Source organism: Leptodactylus fuscus, chromosome 3 (assembly GCF_031893055.1).
Source record: "Leptodactylus fuscus isolate aLepFus1 chromosome 3, aLepFus1.hap2, whole genome shotgun sequence".
Lineage (NCBI taxonomy): Eukaryota > Metazoa > Chordata > Amphibia > Anura > Leptodactylidae > Leptodactylus > Leptodactylus fuscus.
In genome coordinates, this window is record NC_134267.1 from 155,523,406 (window position 1) to 155,546,672 (window position 23,267).

Genomic DNA, 23,267 nt, shown 5'->3' on the forward strand with positions numbered 1-23,267 from the left:
GCATAGTCAGGTAACCCATTCTTTGTGTCTCATATCCACATTACAACTGCTGCTTGCACATTACTTTGTTGGAGAACAATTTCCAGGCTTAGCTGGACTGAACTGAATACATTTTGCTCAGCAATTATTTGCCCTTCTTTAGATGTATTCTTTGGTTTACTAGATGTACACTTCCCGCACAAGGCATTTTTTTTTAAATATAAAAATGTACAGGAAGCCCCCCTCCCCCCCCCCCCCCCAAAAAAAAAGGATTGATTTCACTTTTCTATTCTGTGTATATTCAAGAGCTCTGAGGTGTCTCTATTTCTGCCGATGAGCTTCAGAAAAAAACACAAATTATACTATACCAGAATTCACAACATAGAATTCAGATCATATTAAAACATGGAGGTGACCCAACTGCTGGGCTTTTCTGACACTTGCTTAAGGCCAGGGCCCACACAGTGTTTTTTAGTGAATCCCACCTACAAATTGCAGAAAAATACATGCAGCAGACATGCTGTGATTTCCAAAACAGTTGCGCTTTTGGAAATCGCTGCATGTCAATTATAGTTACGGAAACGCTGGTGGTTTCCCTACAGGTAATGGAAGAAGAAACCTCTGCAGACTTTCTGTGAAAAGTGATTGTATCAGATCGGTCGGAGTCTGACAACCAGAATCTTACCTGATCATCTATTTGAATGGGAGCAGAGCAGGGCTGCAGCTCCAGATGCCACTGCTACACTGTTCAAACCAGAAGCTCCGTACACTGTAGCTATGATGCCTGGAACCGTAGTTCCATGTATATTCATTTGAGTAAAAGAAGGACTGTTTCCTGCCGTATATCTAGCATATGGCTTCCACTGATCGAAATGTTGACTGCTCCGATACGGACGGCCTATCCTGTGGAAAAGTATCAATTACCTTCAGATCCTGGGAAACCTCTTTAAATGATCACTGACACATCTAGTCTCATTTCATAGACCACGCGATTCTGGACCAAACATGATGCACTTTTAATTAAAATTGTGGCAGCTTTTTGCCTGAAAAACCTCTCTAAGGGTAAGTTCACAGGGTTTTTTTTGGTCCGGAACCTGAGGCGGAAGCCACCTTAGGTTCTGGATCAAAATACGGGTAGCTGCGACTGGATGCCGATGCAGTGCATCGGCATCCAGTCGTGCACTCCACTTCGGATTAGGCCCAAATGAAAGGCCTAGTTGGGAGGGAGTGTCTTCAGGCGGATGTTGCAAGGCGAATCCGCCTGAAAGAATGAGCATGTCGCTTCTTTTTCCAGGAGCTGGAACAAACAGCTCCCAGAAAAAAAAAAAAAGAACTGACTGGCTCCCATTGATTTCAATGGGAGCAGTGTTTTGGGTCAGGATTTTGAGGCAGATACGGCCTCAAAACCCTGACCAAAAAACCCGGTGTGAACTTACCCTAGGGGCCAGTTCACACAGAGTTTACGGGCACGCATTCTGGCAAGTATACACGTGTCAGAATGTGAGCGCTCAAAACAGATCCCATTCATTTCAATGGGTTGTTACGGGAGCAAAATTGAGCACGTCATACGCCCATAACAAGCCATTGAAGTGAATGGGATCTGTTTTGAGCGCTCACATTCTGATACGTGTATACATGCTAGAATGCGCGCCCGTAAACTCCATGTGAACTGGCCCAAAAGTTTCTGCACTAGGTGACTCCCTTCTAGCTAATTTGCAGTTCGCTCCCTGTTTCTAGCCCGATATACATTACATTAGCAAGACTCTTCACAGTGAGTGGAGGGGGAAGTCCTGTTTTGTTTTCACACAGTGAACAGAGTGAAAAGGTAATTTTTTCTTACAGCCTGGACACGAGTGTCTGCAAACTGTTGCTATGTTCCAAAGACTGAACGTGGTTACAGATGGGATATTATTCACATACAGCAAGCAGCTTTCTTGACGGTACTCCTAGATTGTTTTTCCCCTGTGCTTTAGCTACTTGTCTATGTCTATTTGCAACCCGGTACTCTTACGTCTCCTATTTTATGGTCACTTGGGTTTTTCTCAGCTGTTTAATTGCTATCGTACAGTTACTCTTGGCAGAATTACATACAGGGACGTAACTACCATAGAGGCAGCGGAGGCGGCTGCCACAGGGCCCGGGCCATTAGGGGGCCCGGTGACAGCTGCTACCGCTGCATTTTTGTTTTTTTAAATTGGCCGTTATGGGCCCTATTTACTTGTCGATCCTGGACATAATACTGTGTGCAGGGGCCAATATGGGGGATAATACTGTGTGCAGGGCTTACTAAGGGACATAATAGAGTGCAGAGGAGGGGGTTGGTCGAGGTCTTCAGCAGTGTCGGTTGGGGGGGGGGGGCATGTCAAAAGTTCGCCACGGGGCCCCGCCATTCCTAGTTACGCCACTGATTACATATAAAGAAATCGGTAGTTTCAGAGACAGATTTAGGAGGGAAGCAGATTCCTTGTACACACTCACAGGCTTGGAGACTAATGTAAAATGTGCAACAGTCAAAATGTGAATATTAGCAGCAGAAAAACGGATAGGACATCATGTGAAAAGGTTGCCAAGCAAGACCCTGGACATATTTCAAAGTTTCATGAAAACTCGAGTACCCTTTAAGTTTCTATTTATACTTCAGTGAATGCGTGTGCGTGTCGGCGTTATCTGTGGACAACACAAGTTTTAATTGATTTTATGGATGTGTTCTGTACATGGCTTTTTTTTTTTTTTTTTTTTTACAAAATGGTCATACTTTTTTATGTCACACATAGACTTTAATGAGCCTATGGATGGTCAAAAAAAAATAATGATGGATGCAAACACAACAGGACCACCATGTGCTGTTCATGGAGACTATAGACTGCAAATGTCTGTGAAAAATGGAAATGTGAATAAACCTGTGGTTTGAAATGTTTTTCCCATCACCTATAAAGATATTCTGTTTTTGGGTTTTGTTTTTCATTTTTCTACTGAACTTGAAATAATTTTCTAATACACATTTATTTAAAATGTTGCTCACATATTTATTATAATAGTGCAGTCTGACCTGTGTAATACATCTATGGGTTAGCAGGATATAACTAAACACGGTGTCAGTCATTTAGTAAGTAACTGGGTTGCATACATGTAAAGCTACATAAAATTTACTTCCCCGCATTCTCAAGATCAGGTTTCAGCTGTGAAACTCGGTCCGTGTGTTTGTCGGATTTACTGGCCTGAATGGTATACCGGGAGACGGACTCCTAGCATTACAGTTCTCTATACTGCAGTGACGTACTGTTCTGTACGGATTATAGTATAGTATATAGGCAGTATGTTGCTGGGAGACATGGAGTCCTAGCAGCATAGATAAGTATACCACTAGGAGTTGTGTGCATGTGAGGTAATGGTGGAAACAGATCTTTGTCATAACTACCTCACTATGTATGAATATTTACATGGTTGCCTGTCTCTAGGTAATCATGTCATGTTGCTAATAAAGTTAAATGAAAAACAAAATTACCAGAGAGAGGAGACACAGGAAGAAGAATATATCATTTTCTTGTCCACAGACATGGTGAGGCGATGTTGTTGTAATAGATGACTATTAACAAGTCTACTGGACAATTAACCGAATGTCAGGGTCACATGACTGACGCCATATTTATTTAGTCCGTTTCAGTTCTCCTGCAGGTGCATTTCTCAGGCCTAAGAACAGACCTTACCATTTCTTTGCCATTATAGACAGAACTACTGCAATGATAAAATAAAGATGCTTGAGCAATATATTAACCCTCTCTCAACACTCACTGTTATTAATATGGCAGGTGAGAAGTATTTTAACATGGTCACCACTCAGCTATTAAACAACATAGACCCAGCAGCAATGCCTGCACTCATCATGAGCATTAAAGCTGAGAGCGTGTTCGGTCTCCGCTTTGTGGGTTTCAGTCTTCTGCCTGAGAAACTGGACAGGAGACGGAAACCCAGCAGTGTCCGCCCTTGATTGTCCTCTGGTCTCTGCAGCAAAACCATTTTTTTTTTTAACCCAACAAAGTCCTGCATGTCCGACTTTGTGTCCGGTTAAAAAAACGGCTTCGGCATGGAGAGGCAGAAGACTCTTACGGACACTTTGCAAAGCCATTCAGACGAATGGGTTTGAAAACTGACTGCTGGTTTCCGTCTCCTGTCCAGTTTCTTGGGCAGAAGACAGAAGTCTGCAAACCAGAGACTGGGCACAGGTGTGAACCCTCCCTGAGGCCCCATGTTGCAGAAATGCAGCTTTTTTTGTTGCAGATTTTGCTGCGGTTTGTAGAGCCAAAGTGAAGAAAGGCTACAAAAGTAATGGGGAATATATAGGTAGTTTTTACATTTCTACCTTCTGCTCAATCTAATCCTGGCTTTAGCTCAAAAACTGCAACAAAAGAAGTTGTGTTTCCGCTATATGGGGCCTTAGCCTAACACAGACTCCATGGACAAGCGTGACTGACTGAAGAGGAGGGGGGGGAAATGATCAAGAGTCAAATTGATGTTTTTTACTACCATATTTCACCTCGCATATAAATTTGGATAAAAAGCTATCAAAGCAATAGACATTCCCCAAATTCGTATAAAAAGTACATCTGGCCTGTACACGGAAAAAATACAGATGACATCATTTTGACTGCACTGTAAACAACAATAGAACAAAGTCTGTGGGAAAGTTGTGCAAAAGCAGTTTTTTTTCCCCATTCTGATTTGTTTTTCTCCAGAATCACTGTACATCATAGGAATGTTAAACGGCACCATAACAAAGAACAATCTGTCCTGAAAAAATTAAGACCTCATCCAGCTCTGTGAACGGATAAATTAAAAAAAAAAAAAAAGTTATGGCTGTTGGAAGGCGGGGAGTCAAAAACAAAAACAACAACAAAACAAAAAACAAAACACCTGCACATAAAAGGCTAAAATACATGTATTTTGGAAAAAATGTATGATATCTTGTTCTCTACATTAAGTTATGAAAACCACAGTCTCCCTAAGCAGTGAGATATCATCTGTACACTGGAAATTTCTCAAATAGAACTGATGTATATGGGTGGTTAAGGCACAAAAATAGATCAGACAAATTAGTTTATATTTACGTGCGTTTCTTGCAGGACAAGAACATATTAACCTCTCAGCACCTGACCCCATACAAAACAGAAGGGCTACATTGGTGCCTGGGGATTTTTTATATATACATACATTATTTATAGTGGACACAATCTACAGAAAGTGTTCCCTGTTGTCCTTTTATCAATAGATCTTAAAAAGTAATAGACACTTTCCAAAGCAGAAATTCCAGTTTGTGCGCCATCCCTCAAGAGTTTCCTCATGCTCATTCCAGTCAGACGCAAAACACACTACAGGGTCTGCTATGGATTGAAGAAACCAGTCTGTCTAGAGACACTTATCTTAAGTGACCCAGCCCACCATGCAGCTTTATTTACTAACAGGATAATTATTAGGCAATAACTTTTATATGCAAAATAGCCCTCAAGAGAGCTAAGCCATGAAAAAACAGATCACCTACAAGACTGGTTGTACATTATGCAAAGTAAATTACTTGTGAGAACAAAAGAGGAAAGAGAAACACCAAGGTCAGGGAGGTTGCAATCTTATGACCCATGAGTTGGAACCAGGCCAGCTCATTGATAAAGAATCGCCAGATACGGCAAAGTAAAGTAAGCTCCCAGGACAACCCCTTTAAATAAAAAGATAGGTCCATACGCTTTTCCTGCACATGGCCCTATCCTGGAATCATTGGAGTGGCACCTAGTGAAGGATGCAAAGAATTAGGCAGGGTTCACACTAGCGTCTGTGTCCGATGCTAATGACCGTGCAAAATCTTGAGCAAACATTAGCATCAGACACTAGCTGTGACACCAACACTAGTGTGAACGCCCCCCCCCCCCCCCCCCCTTAGACTTGGTGGAGACGCTGAAAGGTCCTCCAAGTTTTTATTTGGTCTAGGATGAAAAGATATTGATCAACGACTTGGGGTTGTGCAGAATCTTAATACAGTCGTGTATGAGCCTTTATATCATTTTACCCCCCTATCTTGATTGGGTTAGGGTTCTATGTACACTGTGGGGCTCAGTCTTTGGGATCTTATGGTTTGTTTTTTTTGACAGCGAGAATAATGTAGCTTGGAGCGGTATTTTTAACATCAAAAATACATCAAAATCTTTATTGCTATAAAACTCAGCCCGATTTTTTGAGCATTTGCCATAAAGTTTGCGATTTGTCAGGACAGTTTCACACATGGCAGTTTGGTTTAGTTGCGCAATTTTGATACAGTCAAAAACAGAGGGAAGAGAGGGTAAAATACAAAGGAAAACACTCACTCAAGACTCAATAATGTGAACAAGTCCTTAGACTGCATGGATGTATTTATTTTCCATTCTGTGCACTGCTGCCATTAGAGCGTTACTGTAAAAGCAGGGCTTCTAAAGGAAAACATCTTTGTATGTTGGCAACTGACCAGAGGATAACATGGCAGCACATGACTCTACAATGTAACGCTCTAGAGGACTCTACATACTACTATATTGCCTTCTAGAGATGGCTCTGATGTATTTTCCTGTTATGGGTTAACAAGATGTGGAAGAAAAAGTCTGCTATAAATATGTTCACTAGTGATTTTTATCGATATCAGTTTAAGATAAAATAACCTTTTAATAGCCCCACCATGAGGAAATTTGTGTGTTACAGCAGCATAATAAAGATAATAAAATACAAAAGCTCCAAGGTACAGGCATTGCAGAGACAGTAGGTACAGATTTAAAAAAAAAAAAAAAAAAAGTTAAAAGGATTGGTGGGAGTCACGCTTGTATGTGCGGGGCCATAGAAGTGAATGCTCTGTGACAATGGTTTTTTCACTCTTCCAAATACTTCACAATCTCCTGATGCTTCTCGAAACAGACTACACTTTAAAGGGGCTCTATCATTGGGAAAAGTCAGTTTTAGCTAAGCACATCCTTGCATAGCCTTTAGAAGGGCTATTTCACACTTACCTATATATGTAAATTGCAAAAAATGACACTTCCGGAGTGCACAGAGAAGGCTAATTAGCATATGAATAAAACAGACTTATTCAAAAACTACTGAGGCAATTTACATACAAGGTACATGTGGAATAGCCTTTCTAAAGGATGTGCTTAGCTAAAAATGACTTTTCCCAATGATAGAGCCCCTTCAAAGTGTAGAATTAGTAACCTCTGTTCTCTGTGTAGGGCGGAAGTAATTCACTGCAGTTTAGATTCTATTCAAGTGAATGAGAGCTGAGCTGCAAGGACAGTTCTGCCACTACACAGAGAAAAGAGCTGTCTGCTTCCCACTCCATTCTTAGATCAGCTTATCTCATATTGATAACATATCCTTAGTAAGGTCATAAATATTTTTTAGCCTGTAAAAATCTTACACGTTTTAATTTTTCATAAGCTTCTGAAGCAACAAGAATGAAGGGGTTATTACCTTAGTTGTACCTTAGGGTACAACTTGTACAACTCTCACTGTAAAGTGGAAGTCTAAGGCAGGGTTCACGCTACTGTTGAAAAAAAAAAAATGGACACCTATCAAAACAGACATTAACGGACACTACCTGATGTTAATGTGTCTGTTTTTTTAACTGATCCATTTAATGGATCAATTTAAAAAAAAAGACACACTAGCATCAGTGACGCTAGGTTCACACCAGCGTCTGGGCTCCGTTCTCAGGTTTCCGTCTTCTGTCATGCAGAGTCCGGCCGTGAGCGCCAATGAGCGTTTTATGCTTTCCGCGGCAAAACCGTTTTTTTTTTAAACCGGACACAGTACTGCATGTCCGACTCTGTGTCTGGTTTAAAAAAAAAAACCTGTTTCGCCACGGAGAGCATAAAACGATCACCGGCGCTCACGGCCGGACACTTTTCAAACCCTTTCAAATGAAATGGGTTTGAAAGATGCCGGCAGGTTTCCGTCTCCTGCCCTGTTTTGTGCAAGAAATGGAAACCAGCAGAATGGAGTCCCGGGCGCAGATGTGAACGAGCCCTTAGTGTCAGTTAGCATCACTAGTGTCTGTTTTGTTTTTTTTAAACTGTCCTTTTTATTTTGTTTTGTTTCTACTTTCTGAGCATGCGCAGAAAAAAACGGATACAAAATAACGAACAGTAACTGATGGCTATCAGTTAGTCTGTTATAAAGACTTCAATGTTAAAAAAATAACGGACACTTGCCATCTGTTTTTTTCAAACTGGCACAAAAGTCCTGCATGCAGGATTTTTTTGTCCACTGGAAAATAAACAGGCTTATGACGGATTGGGTGTAAACAGACACTAACGGATACAAGATAAAATCCCATTGAAATGAATGAAAATTTTAACGGATATCTAACGGTTCAGTTAGAGTCCGTTTATAAAATTTTGTAACCAATAATAGCTATGGACACTGCTGACGGTCACCAACGGTAGTGTGATCGACCCCTAACAAATCATATGACAGGTTTCATAATCATAAGATTGTCACATAAAATGTAGCTAAACTTTTGCAAAAGAACAAAACTGCTATCACATCAGACCATGTGATAAAGTTACTCTCATGAGATTATCACTTACAAGTATTACCCTTTTTGCAGAATTTCTTCCTGTGTACCAGTCCTACTTCTGGTTAGTTTCTAGGGGCATGCCTTTTTTGGCAACTTTTTTTTTATTCTTTTATTTTATTTTTGGGTGACTATTTAAAAAGAAAAAAAAAAGAAAGAGGAAAAAATCAGTGTGCCTTTCAATAATTGTAAGGGTGCCAACCTCATATTTATAAGTCATATAATGAAAACCATAATAGCAACCAGTTAATTATTTGCCTGAACTTCCTTTTCAATGTGATTTTTTTTTATTATTATTATTTTGGCAAAGATAATCCTTCTCTGGTTAATATGACTTTCAGCTGAACTCTGAACTACCAGCAGAAAGCCTGCATTGAGGTGGGCAGAGGATACCTCATACACAACTTAGGGTTAGGTCACATCTGCGTTTGGTAATCCATTTGGGGGGAGTCCGCATGATGACCCCCTGAACAGACTACCGAACGCACTGGCAAGTGGTGTGCAGTGAAAGCACACGGACTCCATAGACTATAATGGGGACCATGTGCTTTCCGTGCACTGCCCGCACAAATCATGCGGACATGAAAGATCATGATCTACTTTTCTGTCCGTTATATTCTATGGGGTCCGTGTGCTTTCACTGCACACCGCTTGCCAATGCGTTTGGAATTCCGTTGGGGGAGGTCCCCATGTGGACTCTCCCGAACGGATTAGCAATGCAGATGTGAACCATGCCTTAGTCTTGGTGTTGAATAAATCCATAGAAATCTGTTCAGCAATGTTGGAACAAACACATGCACAGGCAATTGCTTCCCTCTAACTAGGGCCAGACACATTTGGGTTTATCTATCATCTGCTCCTTTTTTTACCTTATTTTTCACAGGTGCACCTTTTTAGACTAGTTTTACGGCACCATTTGTGATGTATGTGCGTGGTCTTGTTAAATGTTGTGCACGTGTTAGGTATTTTAGATGCATCTTTTGCCTTTTTTGGCAATGTGAACTTTGCACCTATTATTTTGGAAAAAGCACACTTCTGTGATAAATATTGCACAAAATGCACCTTTTGGAATTGTGATTCCAATGCTGTCCATGTATTGTGGTGGGGCAAATGAGGTAAATTTATTAAGACTGGCATATAAAGTACTGGGGTCAGGAACCAAGAGATTTATGGCTGAATATTTGAATAAAATATTGTTTCATATGAAAATGGGGCTAAAACTGAATAACATGTTTTCTATGCCAGGAAAACAGGGATTTTCAGTTTAATGACCATTACTATACAAGTAAACTTTATAGTAACATGCGCTACCCATTACTGCAATTTATTTATTTATTCATTCAATTTAAAGTGCCATGTAAGGCCAGCCTTACGCTGGGTTCACACCAGCGTTTGGTCTCCGTTCTCAGGTTTCAGTCTTCTGCAGGAAGAAGATGGAAACCTATCAGACCGTGACCGGCAGTGAGCGTTTTATGCTCTCCGCTGCAAAACCGTTTTTTAAATCCAGACACAAATTCCTGCATGTCCGACTTTGTGTCCGGTGGAAAAAAAAAAAAAACCCAAAAAAAAATGGTTTTGACGCGGAGAACATAAAACGCTCACGGGCGCTCAAGGCTGGACACTTTTCAAACCCACTCAAATGAAAGGGCTTGAAAAATGACTGCAGGTTTCTGTTCCCAGCCCAGTTTTGTGCAAGAAACAGAAACCTGCATAACGGAGACCCCGGGCGCAAATGTGAACGAGCCCTTACCCTAGATTCACACAACAAACTAGGTCTGTGAGTTGGCCAGATTAACTGGCTTGAACGGTATACTGGGAATAGGACTACTAGCATCATAGTTATCTATTTATAATGTACTTGTTATGGGACAGTATGTTGCTAGGGAGCAAGGACCCTTGACATTATAGATAACTATAGGCATCCCGCTCCCAGCATGAAGTTCAGGCCCATAAATCCAGCCAAAACACGGACCACGAAATCTAGCCTTCAACAGCAAAGAAACTGATCGTAGTCTGTTACCATGGAGACTGCACAGGAACTAAATAAAAAATTGACTAGGTATGTGGACATAGTCTTTAATAAAGAATATTCAAGACTTCCATTGTATATTAAAGCAGTTAGGATGTGAAACTGGCCATAGGGATAAATTATTCAGAAGCCCTCATTATATTTCAATGTATGAGAGGTGCTAAACTAACATTATGTCTATTAGTTGTTAAGGGATGCTCATAAATGTTTCAAACAAGCTTCTAGAAAGAAATCGTGGTCTCCAAATTCCTCTTCTGTTGTTGACTACCATTGTATGTAATACGATTTAGTGATAAACCTCATTGTTCTACCTGGAGACAACAGTTGTGCGCACTTCACAGGAGTCTATCACCTTCCCCTCAGGCATAGAAACAAGATAAACAACATACCTTTTGGTATACATGTCATTTTGATAGAAAAACATCAAGCGATATTTAAATTATACAGTTAATGTGCTCAGGGCATCCCTTAAAGCTACTTTAGCCCAAAACCCCATATAAAAGTCCCTTTTTTTTTTTTTTTTTAATACAAAACTTGAAATAGATAATATGTTGTTCATCGCTGTAAAGTTCATACTACTCACAAGCATAAATGCACCAAGAGGAGCCTCACAGGGAAGACGGATTGAGTTTAGTGTGTATTACTGAGCTCATTTTAGTTAAAATATATGATTTTCATGAAAAAAATTGTAATAAAACATTTTATAAGCCTATTTCCACTTATTTTAGGGCATTGCATTATTTAACAGTTACCTAAATTGTAAGGAAACATTCTGTCCTATGAAAAAATGGAGGTCATTTTCGGATTCAGTGCACCTAAAAACAAAGATTACGTGAAATAACCAAAACGGCTCTTGAAAAAAAAAAATCTTTTTGCAGACCTGTGTAATTGGTATGTAACGTTTTCTAAACCCAATTAAGTAGGATTGTACTCTAAATTTGGCACACATTTCCTATGTAAAAATCCAAAACACATTTTACTAGCAATCGTGAACCTTTTGATGCCCGATATGCAAGAATTAAATTTCATATCACTCAGAGTACCAAAGGACTGACAAGAGATATAACTGGTTGGTCTTCTGCATTACATGTTATCTCTAAAGCAACACTACTATCAGGAACTGCCAAACCTTTGTAATAAGTTAAAGAGAGACAATGGTTTGTTTAAGGGGCTCCTTGTAGACGACCGTGATCAGTGTGCGTGTACTTCACGGATAATGCACTGACCTATTCATTTTTATGGGCCTGTACACATGGTCGTGATTCACATGGTCACCAAGTGCGAGCCGACAGTCTGAGCCGCAAAATATAGAACAGGTCCTATTCCTGTCCTGTTCATTTAATGAAAGGGGCTGCGGAAGCACAGCCAGTGCATGGACGGCACATGGGTGACATCCGCATGTCCACTGTGCCTTTAATTCACGGCCAGCCAGAAGCACATGGACGTGAGCAACCAGCCTAAAGGACATAGCAAGGTAGCAGACATGATCATGCATGCTTATTGCTAAATATTAAAGGGATCCCATCATTAAAACTGTTTTCTGCCTAACACGTAGGAATAGCCTTAAGAACCTTTAGATGTCTTCTCCGCGCCGCCGTTCTGTATATAATCCAGTTTTCCTCTGTATGCAAATGAGTTCTCTCGCAGCACTGGGGGTGGGCCCCAGCGCTCAAACAGCACTGGGGGCGTCCCCAATGCTGTGAGAGAACTCTCCAACGCCGCCTCCATCTTCTTCAGGAACGGGTCTTCTTCCGGTGGTTGGCTTCAAACTTCTAGGCCTCGGGCAGCCAACTGCGCATGTAAGTGGCCATTTTCTTGTGGTTGGCAGGCATGCGCAGTCGGCTTTGCCCTAGGCCTGAGGCCTAGAAGTTTGAAGCCTTTGCCGGAAGAAGATGCGAAGAGGACGTTCCTGAAGATGATTGAGGCGGCACTGGAGAGTTCTCTCGCAGCATTGGGGATGCCCCCAGTGCTGCGAGAGAACTCATTTGCATACGGCGAAAAACGAGATTTTAACTGAACGGCAGGGTGGAGGAGACATCTAAAGGTAGGAGAAGAATAGCCTTTCTTAAGGCTATTCCTACATGTTAGGCAGAAAAAAAAATTAGTTTTAATGATAGGATCCCTTTAAATAAATGACAAGTATGGGAACATCTGATCAGGATGACATCTGTAGAAAGTGTGTAGGCTGGAACTACAAAATACGGGCTCCGTTTTTGTCAGGTTTCACTACATTTTCATTGAAGAGATTTACAAGATTAAAGGGAGTCTATCACCAGGGTGAAGCATATTAAACCAGCAACACAGTTAGATTAGACTCGCTTGAATGTAGTACATGAAAATTTGTTTCTCCATGGCCAAAAATGCAATTTATTTCACAATATGCAAATAAGCAGTCTGGAGTACTGAGGACGACTGCTACACCCCACTGTGCTCTGATGGTCCATTCAAACTGAGTTTTTTTTGGCAAGGATTTTGGCGCTGAATCCGTGTCAGAATCCACATGGAAAAACGCCTCCCCATAGAGCTTTTTTTTTCCCCGCTAGCAGATTTTTTCCACTTAGGCAGATTTTGTTTGCAAAAACCAACACAAATCAATGGGAGGAGGAAAATTTGCGTGCCATTGCCAAAAACTGCGTGGAGAAACTGCTAGCGGTTTTTTCCAAGGTCCTTACACTGTGCTGGAGGAAAAAAAACATTTCCCAATTCCTGAAGCAGATTTTTTTTTTTTTTTTTTAAAAGCTCTGTGCGGATGGACCCTAATACATCAGCACAAACACAGGTCCAGTTAAGATTTCAGCACAGATCCTTGGCCCTTCTGCTGAAAGAAGGGGGTGGGATGCGGGGTATACTAGAGTAATGTGGAGTGCAACAGTAGGACCACCACAGAGCCACCCTCAGTTCTCTAGACTGCTCGTTTTGCGAGATAAATGAATATGTCGGTAATGGAGATATCATTTATCTTCAGGAAAAAGTGTTACATTCAGGTGAACCTGATCTATCTAACTTTAATATGCTTCACTCCGGTGACGGACTCTACTTAAGTAGTTTCATTATACTTATTTTATATACCATCAGGGGTGTAACTACCGGGGTAGCAGCGGTAGTGGCTGCCACAGGGCCCGGGACATTAGGGGGCCCAGCGACAGCTGCTACCTTTGCAGTTTAAAATTTTTTTTTTTTTAATAGGCCATTACTGTCTGGAGTTACTCCAGCTGGAAACGGGCCCTACTTACTTACCGATCCTGGCAGGGGCCGCGGGCCCCACAAGCACTATTATAATCGGGGGGTCTTTTCGGACCCCCAAGTATAATGATCAGAGGCCCAGGAGAGGTAAGGAACATAAAAACAGTGTTACTTACCTCTCTGGGCAGGCTTTGGGCCTACTTGCGCAACATCCCTGACGTCACATGACCGGGGCCTGCGTCCATATGCATCACGACGCAGGCCCCCCCGTCACATGATGTCCCGGATGTCATTGAAGATGGCTGACAGCGGCGGAGAGTGCAGCGGAGCCGGGGATAGGCAAGTATTTTTTTTTTTTTAATGTTTTTATCCCCCCTGGATCTCAGATTATTATCCTCTGGGGTCTGAAAAGTATAATAATTGTTCATGGGTGTCCAAAATGGAGCATTATACTGTGTGCAGGGACCACTATAGGGCATAATACTGTGTTCAGGGGCCACTATGGGGCATAATACTGTGTGCAGGGGCCACTATGGGGCATAATACTGTGTGCACAGAAATGGCATGGGGGGGCATGTCAAAAGTTTGCCACGGGGCCCTGCCATTTCTAGTTACTGTATACCGCTGTATACCATAGAAAGGGAAAAGAAACTAGGAATGGGGTCTGGAACAACCAGTAAAACCAGATGGAAAAGCAATTCTGAGCCATCTCTCGCAGAACCTCCAAAGTGTAAATACACCTAAAGGCTGGGGACAAACAGAGCAGAAATATTTATTATTCACTGCAATTTTGAACCTGCAGAAACATGGGAAAAAAATGCAATATTTTGCAAAGTGGATGATGTTTTAGTAAATTTAATCTAGGCTAAGCCTCCCTGTAGCGGAGAGCAGCAAAAACACAAATGTGGGAAAAACCACGGCAGAAACACAGTGCGATTTTTCCACAGTGCTTTTCAGATTTTCTGCTTTAATTATACCTATAGGGAAACGGAGTTTCTGTAGGCATAATTCACATATTGAGATTTCCAAAACCGCAGCATTTTGGAAACTTAAAATCTATGATACTTCTTTATCCTATTGTTGATTAAATCCCCATACTGCAATGGGGGGGGGGGGGGGGGGCAGCAGACTGACACACTGCACATTTTCCCATTTGATTGTAATGGGTAAAGTCTGCAATAGATAATAGGGAGTTGGAAAGCCACAGCATCTCCAGAAGTCTTAAAACCCTGCTAACTTTCCTTGGAGTATCTCCACTACATAATTCCCATCAAATCCACGGTGCATAAACCTACCCTAAATCACTTCTATATTTAGGAACTTTAGTCATCTGTTACTGCTGAAGTGAGCTGACATGGCACTGTACTCAGAATGTCACTGATCTGTGATGCTCAAACACATGCCTTATTGACGTCTACTAGAGGAAGGGTCAGAGAATTATTTCCAGTTATACTGTCCAGTCCGGTGTTACTGGAGAGAAGTAACTGAGCAAGGGCATCCCAGTTTCCGAGGCAGCTGCCTGAAGCCCAGGAAGTATCATGCACTGATCTCTTATTAGAACTGGGCCTATGAACAATATTCACTCTAGTTGCCTTGGATGGAAGGGTCACAAAACTATTTCCATTCTCATTAAAGGGTATGTCCGTGTCCAATGTCAGGTGGAGTGACCCATGGTGTCAGATGGTTGCTTCAGCTACATCACTGCTCAATGTACAGGAGAATATCCTAGATAAGGTGCTGCCTCACCGTGTTCCAGACACAGTATAGCCACACTGCTAGGGCTGCCAATGCCTCACTCATAAGTGAAGAACTGATTCATTATGGGCATTTCTCATGACTGCTCGCATGGTTGTTCTCTTACACTGCGGCCCATAGTGTGGCTGTGCTGTAGAAAGAACACAGTGTGACAGCACCCTATCCCCTTCAATAGACAATCAGCATATAGAGGACCACGTTCACTAGACCATACTAGCTAAAGCTGGAGCCCTGATCTGATCAATGTTCCAGACTATATCTGGTTAATAGGGAGTGGACATTGCAAGCAATCTCCAGTTATCAGAACAGTTTCTGCTCATGTGTATGATATGTATAGTATAGTGCAGTGATGGCGAACCTTTTAGAGACCGAGTGCCCAAACTGCAACCCAAAACCCACTAATTTATGACAAAGTGCCAATTAACCTTAATGTGTGGATCCACAATTGCACTCAATTACAGACCTGCAAAATATGGTCATGGGGAATGGGGCTCTATAGAGCTTTCTGCTCCACTGTGACCCCACAGTCCTATGTACTTCACAGTGGCCCCGACACAGTATAATCTGCTGCACAGTGGCCCACACACAGTACAATTTGCTTCACGGTGGCCCACACACACTATAATCTGTTCCACTGATGGGTGCCCAAAGAGAGGGCTCTGAGTGCCACCTGTGGCACCTCACCATCAAGGATATAGTGTACATTAGTAATCACAGTACTAATGCCTGAGAGTAATTTAAAGGGTTTGTCCCATTAAAGACACTTGCCACAGGATAGGGGATAACTGTCACATTGCAGAGAGTCCGACAACTGGGTCCTGCAACAATCAGGAGAACGAGGTGGGGGGAGGGACTGTGAATAGGGGAAAAGTGTCTTTAAAGGGGTTGTCCCACGTCACATACTCGCCCGTCTTCGTTTCTGTGAAATCTTCTGTCTTCCGGCTTTGTTTCGTCATTGGTGGGCGGGGTCACATATGCAAAGCCAAGCGGCGAGATGCCGCCGGACCTGCGTGCGCGCTCATAGACCAGTCTAGCCTTCACAATGCAAATACAGACCCAACAGGGTGCCGGATGCCGGAGACAGTTAGACGCCGGCACAGGTGAAGCCAGCAACATCGCTATGCTTCTGCCCTGCATGAAGCCAGCAGCGGCAGAAGCGATGCTGTTATTCCGCTCCTCCGCCCACCCCCCGCAATAGCAGTATCGCTCCTGCCGCTGCTGGCTTCATGCAGGGCAGAAGCATAGCGATGTTGCTGGCTTCACCTGTGCCGGCGTCTAACCCTGTGCCAGCGTCTAACCCTGCATTGGCGGCCCCTTCCCCCAAAGGGTAAACAACCCCCCCCCCCCCTTCCAGGCTTGCTCCCGTGCACTTAGCCCCTCCTCCCCCACCCCCCCTGAGAGCAGGCTGATACATCACTTGACTCAGGAGCAGCTAGGTCAGGGCTGTGGCCACAAAAAAATGAATAAAGTAAGATAGTGGACAAACAAAGCAGTTTTGCTGAAGCAATGTATTTAGGAAAAGTCTTACATTCACATTAACAAGCAGTATAGATAGGATCCTTGTGACGGGACAACCCCTTTAATGGAAAAGCCCCTTTAGGCTGAGGCCCCACGTTGCAGAAACGCAGCTTTTTCTGTTGCACATTTTGTTGTGTTTTTTTTTTTTCAGCCAAAGTCAGGAGTGGATTGAGCAGAAGGGAGAAGTATAAGATTTTTTTTATAGAGTTCCCATTCCTTTTGTAGCCATTCATGGCTTTGGCTTGAAAAGCTGCGTTTCCGCAATGTGGGGTTTCAGCCTTAAGCCAGTCATTTAATGACCAACGGACAGAAATTTCTATCTGGGTGCAGCCAGATGCTGTGCAGGCCGCACTACAGTCACCATCAGCGAGTTCACATACTAAATAATTAGCAGTTTTATCCTTATTAATACCATACAGTAACCTGCAGAGCTAGTATTGAGGAAATCCTACAATATTCAAATACTTTAGTGCAAAGCCCATCTGGAGGGATAAATAAACAAAACAGAACATGAACCCATTACAGTGAATGGAGTCATGGCTTGGTATCGTATACATGATGATAAAATAAAGTTGATGTGGGGGGGGGGATTTATCATTTGTCCAATTTTTTTTCAGCTTTCTATGCACAATTGTATCAGACATTTTTGAGGTCCTGTCCCCCACTACACATTCAGCTGTATATAGGTGTGACTAGTGGCAGATGGCACTCTCATTCAGTGAAGTGAGTGGGATCAACGTCCACCACTAGTTACACCTACATTCAGCTAGGCTGATTGCTCAGAGGGGAGTCTCAGCAGTCAGACCCCACCGATCAGGTATTTCTCCCCCATCCTATGGATAGATGAGATGTGACCGTGTTGCCTCAGGATAAAAATGTTATTGTGACATAACCCCTTTAAACAAAATTTACCTAGCGGAACATGAATTCAGTGCTTTCAATTATATTTCATTTATTATGGAGTGCACTTTTTTGTAACTTTCTGGAAAAGGGGCATTTCAGATGCAATGTTCAGATTTACTTTAGCCAACTTTCCCCAACATAAAGCAAAGTGACTAAAAAAAACCTTAAATATAGTCACAAACACATGATAAATCTAATGTGGACCGTGTAAAGCCTAAAGAAAGAGGGGCAGAATTAGAAGAAAATAGGCCTGATAAATGCCCCTCGGTGGGCCCAGCTTTTCTTACTATAAATGTCTTGGTGAGGTCCAACGCAATGAACATGTACAGACAACAACACAGACAGAAAAAAAGTGCCTTAGTTATTTTCTTTTAACAAAAGAGAGAATTGCAGCGGAGCGGTGTGCTGGAAAGTCATGTCATAGTCACTATCCCACCCCATAGTAATGCAGAGAGTGCTCATAGACAGCTCCATTAGATCACTATAGGTTAGGGTATATTCACACACTAAGGTGTTGTAGGGTTGGAAGCCCAAACTAGGAGTGGGTTTAAAATAAAGAGAAAAGTTGAAGAATCTAAAAATACTTTGATTCAAAACTGGTTTTGCTTTCAAAAACGCCATCAAAACCTGCATTTGTGACAAGTCAGAAGTCAATAGACAAGTGTGAATAGATACCTAGCAAATGAATAACACAAAGGCTATACACAGAATATATATATATATATATATATATATATATATATATATATATATATATATATATATATATGAAATAAGATACTGTAGAAAAGAGAAGTACATAGACCCAGAAAGTGTCTGGAAATAGACTGACCGTCGCAGTCGGCCTCCCGGGGCGCAGGGCAGCTCCTCACACACAGGCGTCCAGTGTGCAGACTGATGAGCGCTGTGTAAGCAGCCGGCAGAGTTTTCCCCTTACTTCTCCAGGCAGCCGATCACGTGACGCTGACACCACAGCACTACATACAGTAACCAGGTTATCAGGCTGCAGGAGATGGACGCTCGGAGAGTTGTTATACCTCAATGAGGCAAATATCTCCTGCTGTGTGAATTAGAACATATAACAATGGACATTATGGGCTTTACTAAAGCCAATTGGCAGCTATACAAAGCTGGGCTTCTTGAGCCGGCAGCTCATTGTTCCACATGAGGACAATATAGGAGCTCGTGCTTGTTGCCAGCTCGGCGGATAGACGGGGCAGGTAGGGAGGGACACGTAGCCTCCAATTACACGGCACGGCAATGGTCGCGGTTTGTAGACTAGTGGTGACCTCTCAGATCAATCACATTGCAGCTGTAAAGAAAGCGGGAGAAAGGAAGCCGCCATCTTATTGGTTGATGTGCTACTATGGCTACCTGCTCTATACTGGAATGTCATAGGTTTATTAATACAGTGACATCACTCTTAAAGGGGTCTTCCGGGGGGAAAAAGTGTTTTTTTGTTTTTTTTTTAAAGTTCTGTTAGTGCTATTAATGGGTTAATAAGTACATAATGGGTTAATAAGTACACCCAAATACCTTTTAGTCCTTGAGTGATTTCTGGGTGTCTGTGGAAGATCTCGGCATCTTCTGCATTTGTTAACATGGTGTAGCTTCCTGCCGTCTTAGCTCAAGCATCATGGTACTTGTAGGTAGACTCGCACTATCTTTTATCTTTATCGCACTGAGATTTCATTCATCATTTACCAGTTTTCTGTTGTAAATTATGATGAATAGCTCACAAGATTCCTGTTTGGTAAATAACAAAAGCAGCATAAAAATGTGTCATTTTAAAAGTTGCCAAACTGGATTTTCCAAATATCTTAAACCAGAAATGTGGTGTAGTCCAATAAGAAATCTCCCCAATGCTTTCTGTTTGAAGAATGTGCTTGGAGCTTTCTCAGTGCATGTGGCAAAGGAAATGGTGTGTGTAAAAGGTTAGACATATGACCCAGTCTTCATAATGGTAAAACAACTAGTCTGTTGTGTTTGTGTTTTATTTCGATAAATATGTTGCATTTGGTGAGCCCTATGGTTTACTATGATAAAAATCAGATATTGGGAAACGTTAGGGCTAGTTCACACGTGAGTATAAGGGGAGGTTTTTGACAGCGGAATTCGCGTCCAAAACCTCCCCTTATAATGGTGGTCTATGGAGACCGCCGGGCTTCTGTTCTCCGCTAGCGGCGAGCTGCTGCTAGCGAAAAGAAAGGACATGTCCTTTCTTCAGGCGGAAGCCGCGCTGTCTCAGTCGCGCGGCTTCCGCCCCCCGCAGCTCCCTCCTATGTCGGCTCATTCATTTGAGCCGACAGCAGAGGGTTAAGCCGCGACAGCGATGGTCGCGGCGGGCGGGTTTTGACAAGAGAGAGACGCGGCTCGCCGCGTCTCTCTCTATGTCAAAACCCGCGCGGGCAGTTCACGTGTGAACTAGCCCTTATGGTGTCTTAGATAGATTGGTACCTGCCCTAGTGTGTTAGGCTCTGTCGTCACGGAGTAACGCGCTGCTCATTTAGACAAGTATACACATGTCAGAGCGCGGCGCTTCAAAACAGATCCCATTGATTTCAATGGGTGCCGGCATACACGCGCTACACATTGAAATCAATGGGAGGCTTTATAACCCATTGATTTCAATGTGCTACGCACGTAAGCCGGCACCCATTGAAATCAATGGGATCTGTTTTGAAGCGCAGCACTCTGACACGTGTATACGTGTCTAAATGAGCCGTGTCTAAATGATGGTGTGGTGCCATCCTTTATTCCTTCTGGTTACCGTCACCTATAATTGTTTGTTACATTGCCAGTTGCAGGTAAAACCCAGAGCAGTAATTCACATGCTGCAAGTTTAAAATTTTGTGCTGTAGGTTATAGGCACAGCATGTGGATGATATTTTTTAAAGAGGACCTTTCATGTCCTTATTGATGTGCGATATTATATACTGTACCGGTGGTGGAGATATCGGTGTTGTTAGTTTTGGCACAATATCTCCCCACTGTCAGAAAGGTGGGCCTTACAGCTTAGCATCATCACTGGGCAATAAGGAATGCCCCCCTGACAGTACAAGTCTATGGAATCGAAGTCTATGTAGCTGTGATGCTAGACTTTAAGGCCTGCCCTTCTGACAGTGGAGAGACATAGGTGCCGAAAGTAACAGCACTGATATCTCCACCACTGGGGCCAGTGGCGTAACTACTGCCATAGCAGCAAAGGCAGCTGCCACAGGGCTCAGGACATTAGGGGCCCGGTGACAGCCGCTACCTCTGCTATCATTATACTCGGGGGTCTTTTCGGACCCCCGAGTATAATTGGCGGACCGGGAGAGGTAAGAAACATAAAAAACACTGTTACTTACCCCTCCATGATCCGTGCAGGCTTTGGCCTAGCTGTCTGACGTCACATGAGTCGGGCCTGCGTCCCAGATCATGTGACGTCTGACGTCATTGAAGATCGACTACTTCAGATGCTGACAGCGTAGGAGACGGTAGATAGGTGAGTAACAGAGGTTTTTTTTATGTTTTTCTCCCCCTGGGTCTCCGATTATTATACTCTGGGGTCTGCAAAGACCCCAGAGTATAATAATTGTTTATGGGTGTTCATTATGGGGGATAATACTGTGTGTAGGGGCCACTATGGGGGATAATACTGTGTGTAGGGGCCACTGCAGATCTCAATTCCCGACAGTGTTTCAACAGTGAATCGCTTCGAAACTGTACATCCAATCATCGAGTTCTTGATATAATTTTAAAGATGGGATTCTCCTCTTTAAAATGCAATTGAATGCATCAAGATATGTTGATGCAGTCCAAAGATATAGAGCTCCAAAGTGTCCCCCCCCCTCCTGTCTAAGCAAGCAATTTGCGATCTCTAACAAGAAAGGGAGAGGGACACGAGCAGTTCAGCAGAGAGAGGGTGCATGCACACTACGTAACGCCGGGCGTGTATGAGAGCCGTACACGCCGGCATTACAGCAGACTGCCGAACACTTCCCATTCACTTCAATGGGAGCGCTCGTAACAGCGGCGTTTACGAGCGCTCCCATTGAAGTGAATGGGAAGTGCTCGGCAGCCCTGCTGTAACGCCGGCGTGTACGGCTCTCATACACGCCCGGCGTTACGTAGTGTGCATGCACCCAGAGAGAGACAGAGAAACAATCAGACTCTCTGCATAACTTGTATGTGGCAGCAGGAGGGTGGTGGCAGGGACACTATTGTCCCTATTAACCCTTCTCCTGCCAATCAGAGCGTATACTATACATTTGTCTCTGATTGTCACATACAGTTATAATATAATTCCCCCCCTGATCTTTACTAGTGGGGTATTCTTATGTTATACCTCCTGAACATAACCCGGAAGTTTATTGGCGCTGTGACCCAGACGTTTACCATTGTCCAGGTCGCAGCGCCAAAAAAAAAAAGTCGCACCAAACACTTACACAACATATACATAAAGTCGCAAATAAAGTTTACATTTGACCCAATCCCTGTCCTGTCTATACCTGAGCTTTCTACAGTAAAATACGTCTCTAGTGATATCCGTTAAACACTATAATAATAGTAATAACCATTATCACTAGAGATGAACGTATAGATTGCTAAAATTATTATAGGGGGATGGAAAATAACATTTTTATGTAAAGTCCTATTTAATTTGCATGCACAAAATGGGATGGCGCATTTCTGCGATTTTGGCGTTTCTTTAACACCCGCCCCTGTAAATATATACATGTGTGGTATGTATGAACTCACATATTGCAGTTTTATGGACAGTACATTATGTTTGCAGAAAGGGATTTCTTGAGCCGCACTTTAGTGGCAAATTTGAATTTTTGCGCAATTTTTGCTAGCAATCTCTGTTTGCCGCAAAGCTGAATGAAGGTGGTTGTATATATAAACTATTAAATTGTGGTTTTATATACGGTATGCTGTGTACTCTGAAAAAAGTTAGATTTTGGTATCACAGTCACAGTTTGGTAGGTGCAGTATAGCTTTTTAACATATTAGTGAACAACAGCAAAATCCTGCTTGTCTTCTGTATTCGTGTTTTTGGGAGTCCAAGCTCTTGTTGTAGTTGATGTTTGCGGTACATATAGTATATATACACATTGTATACACCTTAACCCCTTAGCGACCCATGACGTAACTGTACGTCATGGGTCGCATGGGGATGTATGGAGCGAGCTCACACGCTGAGCTCACTCCATACACGGCAGATGCCGGCTGTATAATACAGCCAGGACCTGCCACTTACAGCAGCGGTCGGTGCCAGAGCCGATCGCTGCTGTTAACCCTTTACACACTGCGGTCAAACGTGACCGCAGT

At 42.7% G+C, this 23,267-nt stretch overlaps 2 protein-coding genes across 4 annotated transcripts in view; one reads left to right on the forward strand and one right to left on the reverse strand.

The window, feature by feature from the left end:
* Positions 1-18,852, reverse strand: part of B3GNT5 (UDP-GlcNAc:betaGal beta-1,3-N-acetylglucosaminyltransferase 5) — a 31,178-nt gene extending 12,326 nt beyond the window's left edge. The window contains exon 1 of one of the 2 annotated variants that reach the window (XM_075268651.1): positions 18,784-18,852. The gene's annotated coding sequence lies outside the window, so the exon portion shown is untranslated. The remainder of the gene's footprint in view (positions 1-18,783) is intronic. The other variant, XM_075268653.1, reaches the window with a different exon arrangement.
* Positions 1-23,267, forward strand: part of MCF2L2 (MCF.2 cell line derived transforming sequence-like 2) — a 274,167-nt gene that overhangs the window by 133,947 nt on the left and 116,953 nt on the right. The window lies entirely within an intron of this gene.